At 36.7% G+C, this 18,089-nt stretch overlaps 2 protein-coding genes across 27 annotated transcripts in view; one reads left to right on the forward strand and one right to left on the reverse strand.

Annotated features, from left to right (window-relative positions):
* Positions 1-655, forward strand: part of LOC140638003 (uncharacterized) — a 36,379-nt gene extending 35,724 nt beyond the window's left edge. For 10 of the 25 annotated variants that reach the window (XM_072834738.1, XM_072834713.1, XM_072834647.1 and 7 more), the window contains one exon: positions 95-655. The gene's annotated coding sequence lies outside the window, so the exon portion shown is untranslated. The remainder of the gene's footprint in view (positions 1-94) is intronic. The other 15 variants (XM_072834623.1, XM_072834664.1, XM_072834659.1 and 12 more) reach the window with 4 other exon arrangements.
* The window catches only part of ERCC6L2 (ERCC excision repair 6 like 2), a 160,171-nt gene extending 157,740 nt beyond the window's left edge, over positions 1-2,431 (reverse strand). Inside the window, exon 1 of one of the 2 annotated variants that reach the window (XM_072834593.1) lies at positions 2,311-2,431. The gene's annotated coding sequence lies outside the window, so the exon portion shown is untranslated. Of the gene's footprint in view, positions 1-1,170; positions 1,339-2,310 lie in introns of those variants that run through there. The other variant, XM_072834591.1, reaches the window with a different exon arrangement.
* Positions 2,432-18,089: the final 15,658 nt, after the last annotated feature.

The raw sequence follows: 18,089 nt of genomic DNA on the forward strand, positions 1-18,089 counted from the left end.
AAGAAGTCAAAAAGTTTTCTTCTCTTGATCAGTAGAGCAGGGAGGAGTATAAATAAGTATTCAGTGACTAACTGGTAAATGTTCTTTCCCACAGACTCAGGACACCTGAGAAGCCCACAAGGGAATACATCAGAAAGAAAAAAAAATAGTGCTAATATAAGAGATAATCGTTTATTTTCTTGTTTCTATGAAGAATGTTTTTTTGTTTGCAGATTCCAATAATCCAGAGAGTAGAAGAAATTATGCCAAAGATTAAAGTAAAACTTGAAGAATTGCCTTAAGTATCTAATTGTGGTTTTACAAATCTTCCATCTTGATTTGCTAGAAGTTTAGACTCAATCTTTTGCAAAATGGTGAAATAGGGACAGTCTGTAACAACTTTGTCTCCTTCCTTCCTTGTGGTTGCTCTTTCCCTCCCTTGTTGGTGTCCCTTCTGGTTACGTCCGACTGTGCATCTCCAGAATCTTCTCTGATTCCTTCACCACAATTACTCTGCTCTCTTAAAGATGCACTAAATGACTGGCTTGATAATCTGCCCTGCAAAGGATTTGAAACCCTCTATTTTTCTTTCATGACACAGATGCTTATGGACTACTGGAGTTTTGTTTAAAAATATTAAAGCATATCTTTCCAGTAAATTCTATTTGGTTCTATTCTATTCAGTAATTCTATTTGTGATGTGGTTGTTGACTTTCATTATAAATTAGACATATATTATTCTGGAAGTAATTTTAGTGTCTGGATAAGGCTTAATGTAGCAGCTGTTAAAATTACATATTTAAATGAACTCATGGGTAAAAATTATGAGTGATTCTCAAAAATATTAATAATTTTCAAAATGTTAAGAAAATACTAGACAAAAAAAACAAAAACAACAACAAAAGAAAATATTATACAATTATAACTGAAAATAACATGTCCCAAGCCCAATTTTTGTAAAGTACCTGAAATTTGGTACGTGCTATAATTGTGGTGATTCTGTATCTTTACCTTTAAAACTATAGCAATTTCATTCACTTTACTTCAGCTTGAAATGACCTTAAACTTAAATGTATTATTTTCTGTATAAAAATGTGCAACTTTCTGAGCACATTGAGATTTTTCCCCTCCTTATAACTGGAGCCCTACTCCAGCCCTGGCTCCTACTTTAGAAGAAAGATTGGATTTGACCTCTTTTTGAGGCAACTGGCTGTCCAGATGAAAGACCCTTGTAGACATATCTCCTACTCCTCCACTGGCCCATGTGTGAAGAAGGAATACTCTTTTTCCAGTGACCTTGGTACACAGGCATCTAGAATTATGATAATTGTGTTCTGATTCAAATCTGGGGCTGCTTTTTTTCTCCTCATAAGCAGACAAAAAATATCATCAGTCTCTTTTTGCCTCCTGATACCCTCTCAGGACCCTGACATAAGATGATGACCTCCAGATGTTATCACAAAATACCCTAAATTCAGGGTGTGCCACTCCTTTGTGACATAATTCCAAGGCTACACCATCACCTGACTAAAAATAGACCATAATGATAATCACAACTCATCTGCTCTGTGGGAACTCAAGATTTTCATATTCCTGCCAGATATTTGGGGCAGTTGGAAGGCACTCATTTCCCATTCCTGAGGCTTAAACACAGAGAACATCTGTTCATGTGGCACAGTGCTACCTCACTTTCTCCTTTTAAGGGTAGTATTTGGGATCCCCGGGTGGCGCAGCGGTTTAGCGCCTGCCTTTGGCCCAGGGCGCGATCCTGGAGACCCAGGATCGAATCCCGCGTCGGGCTCCCAGTGCATGGAGCCTGTTTCTCCCTCTGTCTGTGTCTCTGCCTCTCTCTCTCTCTCTCTGTGACTATCATAAAAAAAAAAAAAAAAAAAAAAAAAAAAAAAAAAAAAAAGATTTAAGGGTAGTATTTATCTGAGTAGGGAGCTTGGGATAATGAACTGAACACTTACGGCTTAGTCCTCCCTCCTTTATTATTGGAGTCTGCTTACTTGCAGAAGACATGCTTTAGGCTGCTCTTGATAATAAGGTAACTAATAAAGGTTTTGCTATTGCAGGGAAGCAAGGCATTGTGGTTTTCCAGCACTGCCTTTAATGGATGAATAAACCTGTCTAATCCTCAGGTTAAATATTGGGAATCTCATTCTTCTCGTGTCTGTATACCTTCTTCTCTCAGTGCTCTATCAAAAATGAGGCTGACATTTTGGTCACCATCTGTGTGGTTCCACTTTCCATCTCAAATGACTCAGAACTCTAATGGAAGAAGACCTCCTTGTGTGTCATTCCACTCCAGAAGAAGTAGATTCCACAAACCTGTTCTCTTGGTCCCCACAAGGTAGCCTTCACTTTTCCCTTCTACCTCAGAGGTAAAATTTCCATTCCCTGCAAATATCAAAAACAGTTGAGATGCCCCCAACATGACAATAGCTATAATGGAAGGTACTGCTCCTGCTGTTGATGTGGGAACCAAAGCTGTAGAGGAGATTATGTCCATATAAAGGATCCTCTCCATCACTGCTGGTGGTACTCCTTATTGCCAAAGCTGCTGACACTTTCAGCTCACAATGCCCCACGTGATTTTAACTGATGAGCTCCATATATTTATTTCATCCTGGGATCCAGGCATGAGGATATGGGGACCAGTCTGAAGGACAATCTGAGGGGAAAGATTCATTGCTCCTCAGGAAACGCACATATCTTAAGTGTGCAGCTAGATGAAACTTATATTTTAATACACCTAGATCTAAAATATAGCATATTTTCAGTACTCAAATTCTTTCATGCTTCCTCCTAGCTCGATTCCCCCCACCCAAAGGTAACCATGATCCTATTTTCTATCACTATAGAAATTACTTAATGTAAATGGAATGATAAAATATATACTCTCATGCCTTTTAAGTGAGACATAAAATGCAAAGCATCCACATTGTCACATATAGCCATAGTTTTTTTTCCTTTTCATTGCCTTATATAGTATTCTAGTGTATAAAAATGGTATCATTTGTTTCCATTCTGCTGCTTTCATTGTTGCAAAATATGCCTTTTGATGAACAAATTACTTTGTTTTGTTTTATTAGACTATTTTATAGACCAATTATAGGTTCACAGCAAAATTGAGCAGAAGGCATAGAGATTTCCCTATCTCCTGCCCTCACATATGTACAGTCATCCCACTATCAATGTCCCCCACTAGATTGTTATAATCAATGATCCTACATTGATCGATCATTACACTAAGTCCATAGTTTACATTAGGTTTTACTCTTGGTGTTGTATATCCTATGGGTTTTAACAAATATATAGTGACATGTATCCACCATCATAATGTCACACAGAATAGTTTCCCAGCTCTAAAAATCCTTTGTGCTCTGCTTATTCATCTCTTTCTCCCCACTAATCCCTGGAAACCACTGATTCTTTTACTATCTCCTTACTTCTGCCTTTTCCAGAATGTCATATGTTTGGAATCATGTAGCATGTAGCCTTTTCAGATTGGCTTCTTTTACTTAGTAATATGCATGTAAGTTTCTTCCATGTTTTCTTATGGTTTGATAACTAACTTAGTACTTCTATCATAAAAACTTTAGAATCAGTTTGTTGATATCCACAAAATAATCTGCTAGAATCTTGATTGAGATTGTGTTGAATCTATTAGACTGAATTGGGAAGAACTGGCATCTTGACGATACTGAATTTTCATATCCATGAACATGTGAACATGGAAAATATCTTTTTAGTTCTTATTTGATTTCTTTAATCAGAGTTTTATAGTTCTCATTTAGATCTTGTACATATATATTAAATTTGTGCTTAAGTATTTCATTTGGAGGGAGCTAATGTTAATGGTATTATTTTAAATTTCAAATTCTATTTGTTCATGCTGGTGAATAGGAAAGTGATTGACTTTTGTGTATTAACATTGTATCCTCCCACCTTGCTATGATTACTTATTAGTTTCAGAAGTGTTTTTGTCAGTTCTTTCAGATTTTCTTCAGAGACAATCATGTCTACAAACAAAAACAGTTTTATTTCTTCCTTCACAATCTGTATAACTTCCATTTCCTTTTCTTTTCTTATCACATTAGTTGATCGGCCAGTTAGTGTTAAAAAGGAATCCTGAGAGGTAATATCCTTGCCTTGGTCTTGTTCTTAGCAGAAATTTCTACTCTTTTGCCATTCATCGGCATGTTTTCTGTAGGTATTCCTTTTTGTTTGTTTGTTTGTTTGTTTGTTTTTAAGATCGTATTCATTTATTCATGAGAGACACAGAGAGAGGCAGAGACATAGGCAGAGGGAGAAGCAGGCTCCCTGAGGGGAGCCCGATGCGGAACTCGATCCCAGGGTCTCCAGATCACACCCTGAGCTGAAGGCAGACACGCAACCACTGAGTCACCCAGGTGCCATTCTGTAAGTATTCTTTATCAAGTTGGGGAAGTTCCACTCTTCTAGTTTCCTGAAAGTTTTTATCATAAATGGTATTGGATTTTGTCAAATGCTTTTTCTGAATCTACTGACATGATCATGTAATTTTTCTTTTTAGCTTGTTGATGTGTTGAATTGCATTAATTGAATTTTGAATGTTGAAACATTCAAAATGTATGTAAACATGTATATGTGGGATAAATCCCACGTAGTTGTTGTGTATAATTCTTTTTATATATATTGTTGGATTCAATTTGCCAATAATTTGTTGAGGATGTTTACAATGTTTATGAGGGGGTATTGGTCTATAGTTTCATTGTAATGTCTTTGTCTGCTTTGCGTGTTAGTGTAATGCTAGCCTCATAGAGTAAGTTAGGAAGTATTCCCTTTGCTTTTACACTTTGGAAAAGATTATAGAAAATGTATAGTTTTTTCAAGTTAAAGGTATAATTCCTCTTTACATGTTTAGTAGAATTCACTCCTGAACCCAACCAGGCCTATTGCTTTCTGTTTTGTAAGGGTATTGACTTTGTAAAGTTATTGACTTAATATATTTAATATATTTTGGCCTATTCAGATAGTCTATTTCTTATTGTGTACATTTTGACAAATTACGAGTTTCAAGGAGCTAGCTCATTAAATCTAGGTTATCAAGTCTGTGTGCATGCATATACAGTTGTTCACAAATATTTCTTTGTTATTTTTTTAATTTCCATGAGATCAGTAGTGATGTCCCCTATATCATTTCTGATATTAGTGATTTATATCTTCTCTCTTCTTAGCACAACTAGAGGCTTTTCCATTTCATTCATCTTTTCAAAGAATGAGTTTTTGGTTTCATCAATTTTCTCTATTGTTTTCCTGTTTAAATTTCATTGATTTCTGCTTTAATTTTCATTATATTTTTCTTCTTCTTACTTCAGGTTTAATTTGCTCTGTCTTTCTAGTTTCCTAAGGTGGAAGCTTAGATTATTGATTTTAGATCTTTCTTCTTTTCTAATGTATGCAATTCAATGCTATAAATTTTTCCCTCTAAGCACTTCTTTTTGCTGAATCCCCCAAATTTGGTAAGTTGTATTTTCATTTTCATTTAGTTAAACTTATTTTTTAAATTTCTCTTGCGACTTTTCTTTAACCTATGTTTTATTTATTTATTTTTTTTAAAAGATTTTCTTTATTTATTCATGATAGTCACAGAGAGAGAGAGAGAGGCCGAGACACAGGCAGAGGGAGAAGCAGGCTCCATGCACTGGGAGCCCGATGTGGGATTCGATCCCGGGTCTCCAGGATCGCGCCCTGGGCCAAAGGCAGGCGCCAAACCGCTGCGCCACCCAGGGATCCCCCTATGTTTTATTTAAAGGTGTATTGCTTAATCTCCAAGTATTTTGGGATTTTCAAGCTATCTTTCTATTTTTTTTTTAAAGATTTTATTTATTCATGAGAGAGAGAGAGAGAGAGAGAAGGCAGGCATATGCAGATGGAGAAGCAGGCTCTCAGTAGGGAGCCCAATGCAGAAGTCAATCCCAGGACCAATCATGACCTGAGCCAAAGGCAGATGCTCAACCACTAAGCTACCCACTATCTTTCTATTATTGATTTTTACTTTAATTCTCTTGTAATCTGAGAGCAGACATTAAATGATTAGTTATAGTCATTTATCTTTGTTCCTTTATAAGATATAGGAACTTATCTTTGTTCCTTTAGAAGTAAGGTGTATTTTTCCTTTGGCTTTTTCAGAATGTTTAATATGCCTAGGTGTTGTGTTTTTTGTTTGCTTTTATGTGTTTGTTTGTTTGTTTGTTTGCGGCATTTATCCTACTTGGTGTTCTCTGAGGTTCCTGTTTCTGTATCTGTGGTTTGGGGTCTGACTAGTTTGGGGAAATTCAGCCATTATTGCTTCCAATATTATTTCTGTCCCTTTTTCTTTTTCTTCTCTTTGTATTCCCATTGTGTGTATGTTACATCTTTTTTAGTTGTCCCACAGTTTTTGGATATTCAATTCTTTTTTTTTTAATCTCTCTTCTCTTTATTTCTCAATTTGAAAGTTTCTGTCACATATCCTCAAGATTCCTCAGTCATGTCAAATCTACTACTAAATCCATCAAAGGCACTATTCATTTATATTACAGTGTTTGTTTGTTTTTATTTTTAGCATTACTTGTTGGTTTTTAGAATTTTCATCTGTCTGCTTACATTACCCTTCTGCTGTTCTGTTATTTACTTTTTCCAGCAAAACATTGTAATATTGTGTTATAATAAGAAATATACATTTCATCTTCATCTCCTGTTCCTAGTAGAGTTTCTAAAATTTATAAATTCTAGAGTGATAGGGGTGATAGCAATGTCTTTTGTTATTCATAATAAGCCCCTTTCAACCATATAGGAGTTTATGGAAATAAGGTGACTCTGGGAGGATGAGGACTGGTTGTCAGAGGAACCCCCCATGTTAATCACATGGCTGGAACTTTCGACCCTACCTGCTGAATCTAAGGGAAGGGAGAGGGGCTGGAGATTGAGTTAATTACCAATGGCCAATGACTTAGTCAATCATGCCTACCTAATGGAAACTCCATAAAAATCCTAAATGATGATATTTGAAGAGCTTCCAAATCAGTAAAGGCAACCATATGCTGGCAGTGGGGCACATCTCTAACTATGGAGACAGAAGCTCCTATGCTTGGGACCCTTCTGGACCTCACTCTACGTATCTCTTCATTTGGCTATTAATTTATATCCTTTAAAATAAACTAGTAAATGTAAGTAAAGTGTTTCCCTGAGTTCTGTGAGCTGTTACAGCAAATAATCAAACTTAAGGAGAGGGTTGTGGGAACTCCTGATTTGTATCTGAGACAGACAACCTGGAACCCACCTCTTGCAATTAGCATGTGAGATGGAGAACAGACTGGGCCCTTAACCTATGAGGTCTGTGCTAACTTTGGGTAGTTAGTGTCAGAATTGAATTAAATTGCGGGATGCCCAGTTGGTGTCCAAAGAGAATTGGAGAATTGCTCAGTGTGGAAAACCTACACATTTGGTGTCAGAAGTATTGTGAGTAGAGAAATAATTTTCCTTTAAGCCTTTAGCTTATTAATCACAATTGTTTTAAATTCATGGTCTGATATTTCCAACATCCCTGCCATAGCTGAATCTGGTTCTCATGTTGGCTCTGTTTCTTCAAACTGCATTTTTTTTTTCTTTTGGTATGCTTTGAAATTTTTTTTTTGATAGCTAGCATGATGTACTAAATATAAGGAAGCCCAGCAAATTGTGGTGTCAAAGGAGGAGAGGCATTCTACCTACCATCTTGTGATTAGGTCTCAGTGTTTTGGTAAGCAGTGTCCCTGGGCTATGAACTTCACAAGTGTTTCTCAGTTCTCCCCCAACCCTCCTAAGGCAAGCTGAGATGGTTAGAGTGAGCTGGAGTTGGATATTTCTCTTCTTTCATGTCAGTTAGGCTCTGACAAAACTCAACAGGTTAGGCTCTGGTAAAACAGTTTCTCTTGAGGTCAGGCCTTTCTAAGAAGAATGGAATGTTCTGACTTATTTCGAAATGGTTTCTTTTCTCCCTTCCTTTGCTGAAAGCATGAGGGGATTTTTCTCTGATATTCATTGTGAGAACCTATTAGAGCTCCTAGAGCCAAAACTCACAAAAGTATGCCTTCCTTCCAGACTAGACCCCCTTCCCTGAGGTTTTAAGTCTCATATATGTCCTCATTGAGCTTTCAGCTATTTTTCAGATACAGTTCAGGTTTTCCTACCTCAATAGTGGTTCCCACGGAGGTTTTTGCTCATGAAAATTGTGATTCTCTGTATTGCCTGTTTGCCTCTCCAATTTGGGGGACAACACTTAGACCTATGACTTCATTTCTCTGACAGATCTAAGAAGAGCTGTTGATTTTTCCATTTGTTTACCTTGTTAGGATGGAGTGATGACTTCTGTGCTCCATATATTCCAGACTGGAAACTGGGATATGCACTTGTTTTTGTCACGTAGGAACGCAACAGCTGGATCATGATACATATGCATGTATGTTTATACTGACAAAGAGCTTTCCAAAGTGGTTGTACCAATATAAACTACCTTCAGCAATGCATAAGTGTTCTAGTTGCTCCACATGCTCACAGTTCTTGGACATTGTGTGAGATGACTAATGATGCTGAGCACATCTTCATTCCATGCTGTGTTTAACTTCTATTTAATTTCCTTTACTTTGGATTTATTAATCTAAAATTATTCTTGCTTTCATTTATTTATTTATTTTTAAATTTTTTACTTACATTCAGTTTAGTTAACATACAGTGTATGTGTGAGACACTTAACTATAAAATTCTTCTCACTTTCTGAAGGTATTTGGCTTATATTTTCCCTTTTCTTTATTCTTGATGTTATTGGCCAGGTCTACCCAGGAAATCCTGCTCCAACTTCCACATATCAAACCTGCTTCCTTCTGCTCCAGCTACCTATGAGGGTAGTTAAGAAAGAACTAAATGCCAACACTCCCTTCTATAATAGCCTTCCTCATACAACTTCCCCCTGAAGTTCCTTGGATTCCCATGTGAACAGATAAAGCCCAGCAAGGTTTCTTGACATATTTAGTTATGCTCAAGTTGCATTGTGAGTATGGCCCCATCTCAAGCTGGGACTCTGCTCCACTTAGGTAAGTCAGAGGCACAAAGAGTTTTAAGATCGGATTCTGTGGATTTTCATTGAACAGAAAAATACTAGAGATAGAAATTAACTCCTCTTTGACATGGCTATGGGTTTCTTCTAAAAGCCAGTTAGAATCTACAGTTCATAAAGACTCTCAAGCCCAGAATTTACTATTGAGTGACTGTCATCAACTTCTGCTATTGAAACTGGTTATTGTGAAGCCACAGGCTTGAGGAAGGCCTTTTGATAATATAAGTTATCGTGTATCTCTGTGCTAAGAAAAATACATTTTTGACCAGGGATGATTTTAGTTTTAGGAAGATAATAAAAGTGAATTATAGAGAGAATTGGCTTAATTTGGAATGAAGTTGTTTCCATTTGCAGTACTGATGCATACTGCTGGTCACTATATTGAACTGAGATCCCCATTCTTGGGCAAACTAAAAGCCACACATTTTCCATAGTTAATTATGAAAAACTATAAATCATACCAAGAATACACTGAGTATATTAAAAATAACTGAAGGGAATATCATGAGTTTTAAACTTAAGTGAGCAAAATCATTTCTAAAGCTTTATTTATGATTTGAAGACTGTTAATAGCTCAACTTTTTTTTCTGTGTGGCATTGAACTAATTCCTAAATAAAATTAAAGAATTAGTCTCAAACCCATAATAGTGAATCTTCTGTCTTTTAATAAGTCTGGAATAAACTCCACAAAAATTAATCATTATGTATCTTTGAAATATAGAAAACTATTGTTATGAAAGTTGAAATGAAATCTTAAGGATTTCAGCAGCTCTTTTTATTTATTTTTATTTTTATTTTATTTTTATTTGAAGATTTTATTTATTTATTCATGAAAGACACACAGAGAGAGAAAGAGGCAGAGACACAGGCAGAGGGAAAAGCAGGCTCCATGCAGGGAGCCCGATGCGGGACTTGATCCCAAGTCTCCAGGATCAAGCCCTGGGCTGAAGGCAGTGCTAAACCTCTGAGCCACCCAGGCTGCCACAGCAGGTGTTTTTAAACTGTAAATTGGTTTCCCAACATGAGTTCTTCTCTTTAAAAAATATTTTATTTATTTATTTATTTATTTATTTATTTATTTATTTATTTATTTGACAGAGAGAGCAAGAGCAAGAGAGAGCACAAACAGGAGGAGTGGCAGGCAGAGGGAGAGGCAGAAGCAGGCTTCCCCTGAGCAGAGAGCCCTAGGTGGGGCTCTATCCTAGGGCCCTGAGATCACAACCTGAGCTGAAGGCAGATGCTTAACCAACTGAGCTACCAGACACCCCCCAAAGTGAGTTCCAAACCAATTAAAGGTACCTGCAGATCTTATAAAAATGTGGATTCTGATTCATTAGGTTTAAGAGAGGCCTGGGATCCTGCATTTTGACAAGCCCTCAGGAAAAGCCATACTGCTGGTCTGCAAATCACATTTTGAGTAGCAAAGGTAGGTGACCTCTGATGAGCCCTCATTGTTTATGAAAACACAGCTGGGAAGGTAATATGTTGCAACAGGAAGAGCAATGCCCCAGTGTCAAATGACATTAGTGTAAGTTTAAGTTCTGCCACTTGTTTGCTGTTCATTCTGGAACAAGTTCATGCAATGATTGTAAGCTTCAGTTTTCTTATCTATTATGTGTGTATAATACCTGCTGTACCCAGTTCAAAACATGATTGGATTCTTCTAAGTTGAAGTTTATGTTCTAAGTAAATGTGTAAGGCAGAAATGTATATGTGTATATACGGTGTACACATATATGTGTGTATGCTTTTGGAAGTACTTTTAATCTCCCATTATGTACATCATTTCAATAAATTCAACATAGATAGGTAGTACCCATGTAGACAATGATCTCTTCCTAGACGTTTGGCATCATGGGATTCATATTACCTTCCATCACAAAGAAAGGGTGGAGAATACAATAATAGTACAAATCCCCTAATGATTGCCCCCCTCCATGATCCCCAAAGACACAAGAGTAATTTAAAATTAACTTTAAAATACATTTGTATAAATGGTTGTATCCTTTTTCAGAAAGAATAATCCACAACATTCACTTATAAACAGAAACTTAAATTGCAACAGATGTTTCCCTTTTTGAAAAGGTTCTTGAATTCATTGACAGACCTTTGGCTACACTGATGAATTAATTTGTTCAGGCCAGATTTCATAAATCCTCTAATAATTCCTCCCTTTACACATGTTGACTTGATTTTTGAGAACTACAGCATGTGGTTTCAACATTTTAACCTTTACTACTTTAATTATTGTTCATTGATGACTGATCACTGAAAGATAGTTAACTAAGATACAAAGTCTAATTTGTCAATTAAATAAGCCTAGATATCTAAATAATAAGTAGAAATCAATCTGTGTCACTGAATTTTGAAATGTTTGGCAGTTTCATATAACTCATTTTCTTCTAAGAGTATATCGAAGATCAATTTCTAGATATTGCTACAAAGCTTGGACATGCATATCATGGGTACATTTAGATGTGGTTGGTTTAGCTTGATTGTATACAAGCCAACTATACAAAAAATTTTAACTATACTGTAAATAAATTTATTTATAATGAGTTAATCTCTTTTTTCACTAATACTTGAAAGCTAAGTACCAATTTAACATTCAAGCTGAGCTTTAATACAAAATTTAGCAAGTTTTAAAAATTTTAGTCTTGTTAACTTCCTGTACTAAAACTTGAGATGAACATTGCTTATGATAAACAAGTTTAAGATCAAGTTTGGTAAAAATCTTTTTAAGAGTATCTGCTAGAAAGCTTATTTCTAGAGCCCAATTAACCAATGTCATGGGTCTTTTGTGTGTGTGTGGTTAATTCTAACAGGGCAATGAGAAATTCATTGGATCACTTACTGGTTATAACAAGTATGGATGTTGTCGAATGTTATCGACAAATTTAACAAACGTTAAACTGGTAATGTTTTCCTTTTTGATACGAGTACTCTCAATGTCTAGGATTCCCATTAGATGATTGTAGTGAAACTACTCATAATTTCAAGATAAAATGCCTTCAATGCATTAGGGAAGGCAGGTTATGATTACCCCAATCTTATGTTGGTTAAGTGTAAGATAAGGATAAAACCCACTTATAGTGGTTCTCAAATTTGAGTGTACATTAGAGTTATCTGGAGATCTAGTTAAAACACAGATTGTTACCAGGGTGCCAAGATCATTCGATAGGAAAAGGACAATCTTTTCAATAGTACTGGCAAAACTGAACATCCACATTTGAAGGAATAAAGTTAGATCCTTTACCATATACAAAATTTACCTCAAAATGACTCAAGGCCCTAAAAACTAAAACTAAAACATAAGAGGTAAAACTATAATGCTCTTAGAAGAAAACATAGGGAAAATGTTTCATGACATTGGATTTGGCAATGATTTCTTGAACAGGAAACAAAAGAAAAGAATAGATAAATTGAACTTCAAGAAAATAAAACAAATTTGTGCATCAAACGACACTTTCAAGAGATGGAAAAGACAACACACAGAATGGGAGAAAATATTTGCAGGAATGCCTGGGTGGCTCAGTGGTTGAGCGTCTGCCTTTGGCTTAGGTCATAATCCTGGGGTCCTGGGATTGAGTCCCACTTTGGGCTCCCTGCATGGAGCCTGCTTCTCCCTCTGCCCGTGTCTCTGCCTCTGTGTGTGTGTGTCTCTCATGAATAAATAAATAAAATCTTTTGTAAAATTTACAAATCATATATCTGATAATGGATTAATATCCACTTTACATGTATGCACAATACATGGAGAACTATCAAAACTCAACAACAAAAAATTAACAACCCAATTCAAAAATAAATGTAAGATTTGAATAGACATTTCTCCAAAGGAAATATACAAAATGCTTGAAAAGCACATGAAAAGATGCTTACCATCACTTGTCATTAGGGTAATGCTAATTAAAACCTCAGTATGAAGTATGAATTGGTACCAGTGAGATAACAGTAGGATGCTTATTATCAAAAAAATTATAAGCAGCAAGTGTTAGCAATGATGTGGGGAAATTAGAACCCTTATACATTGCTGATGGGAATGCAAAATGGTACAACCACGATGGAAAACAGTTGGACAGTTCCTTAGAGAGTTAACATAGGATTACCAAATGATCTAGCAAGTCCGCTTCTTAGCATATATTCAAGGAATTAAAATCAGAGATGGTTAAACATCTGACCCTTGATTTCAGCTCGAGTCATGATCTCAGAGTCATGGGATCAAGCACCATGATGGGCTCTGTGCTTGGTGTGGAGTCTGCTTAAGATTCTTGCTCCCCTCTGCCTCTACCCTTCTCCCCTACTCTCTTGCACACACAATCTCTCTCTCAAAATAAATAAGGGGTGCCAAGGTGGCTCATTTGGTTGGAGCAACTGTCTTCAGCTCAGGTCATGATCTTGGGGTCCTGGGATTGAGCCCCATTTTGGGCTCCCTTTGGGGGGTCTGCTTCTCCTTCTCCCTTTCCTTTCCCTCCACCCCAGGCTTGTGCTTTTTCTCTCAAATAAATAAATAAATAAATAATAAAATCTAAAAAGAAAAATAAAAGCAGGGACTCAAAAGTATACTGTGTACCAATACTCAGCAGAATTACCTATAATAGCTAAAAGTTAGAAATAACTCAAATATTCTTCAATAGAGCAATAGCTAAATCAAATGTGGTCTCTACATACAATGGAATATTGTTCAGCTATTAACAAAAACAATAAAATTCAGGTATAGGCTATAATATAGATGAGCCTTAAGATATTATGCTAAATGAAATAAGCCAGATACAGGAAGGAAAATGTATGATTGCATTATATGAAGTATATAGAATAGGTGAATATATAGACATAGAAAACAGAAGTAACCAGGGACTTGGGAGTGGGTGGGAGTAATGGGGAATTACTCTTTAATGGGTACAGAATTTCTGTTTAGGATGATGAAAAAGTTCTGAAGATGGATAGTGGTGATGACTACAGTACAGTAGCACTGTATTTAATACTACTGAATTGTGTACTATACAAATGGTTAAAGGGTGTATTTATATTATGCATATTTTGTGACAATGAAAAAAACAACTCATGGATTCCTAGGCTCTATCCCGCGAGTATCTGACTAGGTCTGGGTTAGAACCAGAGAATTTCCATTTCTAACAAATTCCCAGATGATGCTCATGCTACTGGCTTAGAAACCACACTTGGAGAAACTTTCCTTTAAAAACAAGTTCTTATTTGGTATACATATGCAATGCAATACTACTCAGCCATCAAAAAGAATGAAATCTTGCCATTTGCAACAATGTGGATGGAACTAGAGTGTATTATGGTAAGCGAGCTAAGTCAGAGACAATTATCATATGATCTCACTCATAAGTGAAATTAAGAAATGAAACAGAGGATCATAGGGGAAGGGAAGGAAAAATAAAACTAGATGATATCAGGTAGACAAACCATAAGAGACTCTTAATCATAGGAAACAAACTGAGGGTCGCGGAAGGTGAGGTGGGTAGGGGGACAAGGTAACTGGGTGATGGGCATTAAGGAGGGCATGTTATGTAATGAGCACTGGGTGTTACATAACACTGATGAATCTCTGACCTCTACCTCAAAACTAGTAATATTCTATAAGTTAATTAACTGAATTTCAATAAATAAATGGAAATATGTACTCTGAAAAAAAAAATGAAAACCTAGTTCTTCTTACCCAACAAAAGAAAGGCATTCGAAAGAAGATTTAGAAAAATATATTCCAAATTGTGGGCCAATTCTGATAGCAGATGGTAAATACCATGTTCAGAAGGATTCTTGAATCATGTCCAGGCTCAGTGGGAAAAAGCTTTAGGACAGACTAGCAATGCACACCATAGATTTAGGAGGAGCAGTTGATAGCACAAATGCCACATATTTATCATCCACAAGTTTGATTGGTTTTTATCTTGTTCTTGTTATTTCCATTTTATATAGTACAATCTCATTTTTGCACTTGAATTTAATTCGTATCACAGGATTATAACTCTTTGGTGCTACGCTTCAGCCAAAGTCAAGTAGATGTTACTCAACCAGGCCAGGGTGTTGGTTTTTCTCTTGTGGGGATTGGAGGAGGGTGGTGGAGTGGTGGAGTGGGGGAAGAGAGAAGAGGATCAGAATAAAGACAAGGGTGAAAGCCAACAGGATCAAGTTGTAGAAAAGAGTGGCAAACAGGAAAGTGTGTGCAAAGATTTCTTGTGAATTCTCAAGTACTCAATTAAAAGCAGGCCAAAGCTTGAGAACTGGGTTGAAGGCTGAAGACTGTGTGTGGGGAGTGGAGGTGGGGTTAGGGGTGCAGCACATTTTTCAGGGACTGGCCCCATTACTGGCTCAGAATCTTTGAGGCATGGCTTTTTTTAGGCAAGTTATACCCGAAGCCTGGGTTTCATCTGGAATTCAGGAATTCTCCATGTTGTGAATGTGGCCTAGAGAACACATGTGGTCCACAGGCTACATTCTTACCACCCACAATTTTGGGCCACATTTATAGGAGCCAGTGAAAGAGTCAATCTGCTGAGTCAGAATAAAATCTAACACTTTAAAAAATATTATCCGAATAGGCATTCATACATGTTGCCATATTAAGCACTCAAGTGGTCCCATGAATAATAAACTCTTTAGACACAAAGGCATTTACATCACTATTATGTTATGAATTATAAATAGAGAGGGTAAAGCAGCTGAGAATGTGAAGTCAGGAATCCTAAATTGTGTTGCTAGCTCAAGCACAGGCCTAAAAAATGGCATCTACCTCTCAGTTCAGTTTAACAATTTTCCTTGAGTATTTTTTTTATAAGGCAGTTAGGCAAATGGTATATAAATAAGACCAAGTGTCTGTCTTGAAAGTGCTTAAAGTCTCATGAAAGGGGTAAGATAAATATATAAATTAATGAATGCAAGACATGGAAATAAAATATGAGAAAGATACAAGCAAAGATACATACGTTGACTAAGTTTCAACAAACAAAAGCAGTAAGTTGTTAACTTCTCTGTATCCATTAGAATACTCCTAGCACACTGGTTCCCAATACAAAGTAGGCAGTTGATACATGGTTTTTTAAATGAACTAAATGATCATGTCTCTTCCCATGCCTAGACAGTCTCCTAATGGCCTGGTTGGCAATTTATTCATCCTTAATTTGCATGATTAGACCCAATATCTATTTCTGTGTCACAAAATCACACATAGATCATTAATAATCATGAAGTGCTTTATAGTCCTGTGCTCATCAGGTGGAAGCTAAGTAACTTTGGTACAACCTATTAAATAAAATATAGTTCAAAGAGGTATTTAAATTAAAGAGGATATTGATAGAGCCATGAATATAATACAGTAAAGGATAAGTTAGGATCTTCATGGAGGGTCTGTAAAGTTGAAGGAAATAATTATGTACTCAGGACTGTTTCTACTGGAGTTGCACAGAACAGTTCTTAAGATGGTTAGAAATACTAAGAGCCATGTCTGAATCAGTCATGCAAGTTTCTCTTAGCATCCAATTCATATCACATATCATATTTGGCAGACTGACCTGTTTTTGCAGGAGGCCAAGATGGAATGTCCCTGATAGTTGAAATCCTTTGCACACTGGAGATGCCTGCAGATTAGGCTTCATGTGCTTGGCAATATGGAACCCATGTTGTAAAGGAGAAGCAGAAGGAGTTGAGTTGCTTGGAATTTTTTGGCAGTGGAAAACATTTTTTAAAGAGAAGTAACTTCAAGGCAGTGTTCTCAAAAGCTATGAAGTTCTAAATGTGTTTTAGCAACCTTTTTTAAAAGGAAAAGCTCAGGACTGATTATTTCTGTTCCACTGAGGGGTACAATAAATATTTTATGGTTCTGAATCTTACTATACAAAATTAATCTTTCTAATTACATAAGCAAACATGAGTCCAGGGCTCGGGAAACTGTTGCCACAAAGGATAAGGAACAGAGAGAATCAGGCCTTTGGCAGAATATTATGATACAATGTTGCAATACAAAATTTTTATTATCTCTGCTTCACAGTTTTTATAATAATGAAATTTCAATTCCTTTCACTTTTCTATCTGAAGTGTCTGTATTTAATGCATTTCTATTTGACAAGCAAGTCAAAGTCTAAGTCACTAACATAATAACATCACATCTTACCCTGTAATTTGTTAAGTAATAATAAGGCATTCCTTCAGCCACTGACCAAGCATCTCCATCTAAGGAAATTACCTCGTTCCTCTGAACTTTATTTTCTGTTTTTGTAGTCCCCTAGAAACTGACCCTGAAACAAGGATCTGAGTGCAAGTATTTAGGGGAGTTGGAATGTTGGAGGTGGCTCCCACAGGCTAGCAATAGCTGACTATACACATCTTCTCAGCTCCATGTTCAGTGATGTGGCGCTGAGAACTTGAAATAGGCCTTGGCAAGAATATTTATACCATGGAAATTTATACCATATAAACTTCAAAGCTGTTTTTGTTTTGTTTTTTGTTTTCTTTATGCTTTGAGCACCAGTTTGCTAGCACACCACAGTACAGGATACACAGTAGCAGAGGGGAGCAGTAAACAGGAAAGAGACACACTGTTGTTGTTGTTGTTGTTGTTTTAAGATTTTATTTACTTATTTGAGAGAGAGAGGGGGAGAGCAAGCAGGAGAGAGAGAGAGAGAGAGAGAGTGAGCAAGCACCAGCAGTGGGGGGAGAGACAGAGGGAGAGGGAGAAGTAGGCTCCCTGCTGATCAAGGAGTCCAACTTGGGGCTCCATCTCAGAATCCTGGGATTATGACCAGAGCCAAAGGCAGAGGCTTAACGGATGGAGCCACCCAGGCACCCCAAAGAGACACATTATCGAAGGCCTGTTAGTAAGCCTGTTGTCCCTGGACTTAAGCTGGAACTTAAGTCTGGGGAGAAGGTGTAGGCAATGGTATAGGACACACTGCAAAGGCATAATACACTGCAGAAGTGAAACCCTGCTGTGAGTGAGCTGGATATTTATATATCCATTCAATCA

Source organism: Canis lupus, chromosome 1 (genome assembly GCF_048164855.1).
Source record: "Canis lupus baileyi chromosome 1, mCanLup2.hap1, whole genome shotgun sequence".
Classification (NCBI taxonomy): Eukaryota; Metazoa; Chordata; class Mammalia; order Carnivora; family Canidae; genus Canis; species Canis lupus.